The sequence below is a fragment of the Panthera pardus genome, unplaced genomic scaffold (genome assembly GCF_024362965.1).
Source record: "Panthera pardus isolate Hobbes unplaced genomic scaffold, ASM2436296v1 HiC_scaffold_20, whole genome shotgun sequence".
Lineage (NCBI taxonomy): Eukaryota > Metazoa > Chordata > Mammalia > Carnivora > Felidae > Panthera > Panthera pardus.
In genome coordinates, this window is record NW_026526766.1 from 81,155,402 (window position 1) to 81,158,197 (window position 2,796).

At 43.2% G+C, this 2,796-nt stretch overlaps 1 pseudogene; it reads left to right on the forward strand.

Moving 5' to 3' along the window:
- Positions 1–1,516: 1,516 nt before the first annotated feature.
- On the forward strand, positions 1,517–2,584 carry LOC109269817 (olfactory receptor 1J4-like; annotated as a pseudogene).
- Positions 2,585–2,796: the final 212 nt, after the last annotated feature.

Genomic DNA, 2,796 nt, shown 5'->3' on the forward strand with positions numbered 1-2,796 from the left:
CATCTGAGCTGGTGGTTGAGGTGATACAGAGCACAGAATTCCTCTTTCAAACACTGAAATGTGTCTCAAAGTGTCTCACTGAAATTTGAGCTCAAACTGAGCTCTTCTGCTCAATTACAGAAGGGGAGGAAGAGTATGTTCAATAGCAGCAGAAAATTAAAGAAATGAATAAAGAATGGTGACTCCAGCAGTTCCTGGCTGTGTGACCACGGGCTGGTTTCTTAACATTTCTTAGCTTTAGCACACATGCACATGCACACACATACACTAGATGCAGCAATCACACATATATATGCAATATGTATGTGCAAAAATCCCTTTGTTTTGTCTGGCATATATTAGAATACTTGTTCAATAAGTTGCAATTACATTAAGATCACTAATGGAAAATAGTCATGTCAATCAGGTCAATATTAATTCCAACAGGCATCACCAATCATAGCATCTACTAGCTCTCAGGCCCCAGGACAAATATTCACATGCTTTACTACATGTGAATACTTAGATCTGAGCCAGTTCGATTTGCTAAAGATAGAAGCAGAGAAATGGACAAATATAGAAATGGGTGAAGTATAATTTATTTTTCTCAAATTAAATAAAATATGGCAAGCTAAATTCCATTGGGAAATTAACCCCAGGCTTTAGGAGGTGTGTCTGTGCAGTTTCCTTGGGAAGGTGAGAGCTCACATAGGTTAACACAACTTTTAGAGCAGCTACCTGTTTCTTGCTAGTGCCCACCTCACATTTCTGGTATATTGGGTTTCTAAAGATCAACCCAGGATTTATTTGGACACCTATGCTGGAATGAAGATGTCAGATGACATATCTGTGTGTTTACTATATGAAGAATTCTGTTCTAATATTCTAACTCTCATTGAGTCACTTAATTCTTCTGCAAACCTTATGTGTAGGCATGCTATACTTACCCTGCAGAGGTGTGAACTGAGGCTAAGAGAGAGTAAGCTGTGGAGACTAGCTAGAAAGGCATGGGGCCAGAACTTACCAGAAGTCTAGTCACAGATACACTGCTCTGAACCTGTGCTTGAACAGGCTACTCTTTTTTTTAAAAAAAATTTAATGTTTATTTATTTTTGAGAGAGAGAGAGAGAGAGAGAGAGAGACAGTGTGAGCAGTGGAGGGGTAGAGAGAGAGAGAGGGAGACACAGAATCTGAAGCAGGCTCCAGGCTCTGAGCTGTCACCACAGAGCCTGACTTGGGGCTTGAACTCATGAGCTGTGAGATCATGACCTGAGCCCAAGTTGGACACTCAACTGACTAAGCCACCCAGGTGCCCCTTGAACAGGCTACTCTTTAGAATGTGAGTTCTCTTTCTTTTTTCTCCAGGAAAGAATATGGTGTCGAACACATTGTTAGATGAAGAAAAAAATTTCCCCTGGTTTACATTGTTGGGAATTTTCTTGGTCATTGGAGCTCTGATGGGGAGGGTGGGGATTCAGGCCATAGCATGTGGGAAATACCCTGAGAAATTCCTCAGTAGAAAGTAAATAACCCTGCTATGATTGCCTGCTATGATTGCCACTATTGCTATTTATCATCTGGAACATTCCCTATATTCCTTCAATCTAAGCAGACAGAAAGCAGCATAAGGAGGGAGAACCAGAGCCGCATGTCCGAGTTCCTTCTCCTGGGGCTCCCCATCCAGCCAGAGCAGCAGGCCATGTTCTTCACCCTGTTCCTGGGCATGTACCTGATCATGGTGCTGGGGAACCTGCTTATCATCCTGCTCATCAGGGTGGACTCTCGCCTCCACACCCCCATGTATTTCTTCCTCAGCCACTTGGCCTTCACTGATGTCTCCTTCTGATCTGTCACCATCCCCAAGATGCTGATAAACATGCATACTTGGGATCAGTCCATCCCCTATGCAAGCTGTGTAACACAGATATATTTTTTTCCATATTTTTTGGCTGTATTGATAAACTTCTTCTTGCAGTGATGGCATATGACAGGTACATGGCCATTTGCCACCCTTTACACTACACCACCATCATGAGGGAGAAGCTGTGTATATTTATTCTGGCTGGATCCTGGTTCCCTCTCCTGTACAAGTGCCCTGTCCCACACCATCCTCCTGGCTCAACTGCCCTTTTGTACTGACAACACCATCTCCCACTTCTTCTGTGACCTTGCTGCCCTGCTTAAACTCTCCTGCTCAGACACTTCCCTCAATGAAGTTTTTATCTTCCCTGTTGGGGGATTGGTCATTACCCTGTCATTTATTGGTGCTCTAGTCTCTTATGGTCGCATTGGGGCCACCATCCTGAGGTTTCCCTCGATCAAGGGGATATATAAAGCTTTGGCTACCTGTGGCTCCCACCTCTCTGTGGTATTTCTGTTCTGTGGGACAATCATGGTACTGCACTTTTTCCCATCATCAAGCAACTCCAATGACAAAGACATAATTGCTTCAGTGATGTACATAGTGGTTACCCCCATGCTGAACCCCTTCATCTACAGCCTGAGGAATAGAGATACAAAAGGAGCCATGGGGCAACTTCTCAGAAAGGAAATCTTATTCTCCAAAGTGACAGTCCCCTATTCTTGTTCTTATGTCATCCACTGACCCACTGACCCAGAGATCTCCTCAAAAACTGTGTACTCAGGTGACCAATGTTACTTTTTGCTCCATACACCCTCCTTTCAATAGTCCTTCCTATTTGTGATCCCTATACTCCCAGGGGCTATAAGTATGAAATAAAATTTCATAAAGCTCTCCTCTCACTCTTTAAATTCTTAACTTCCAAGCTGAATATTGGAACTGTCAAATGTGTTTTT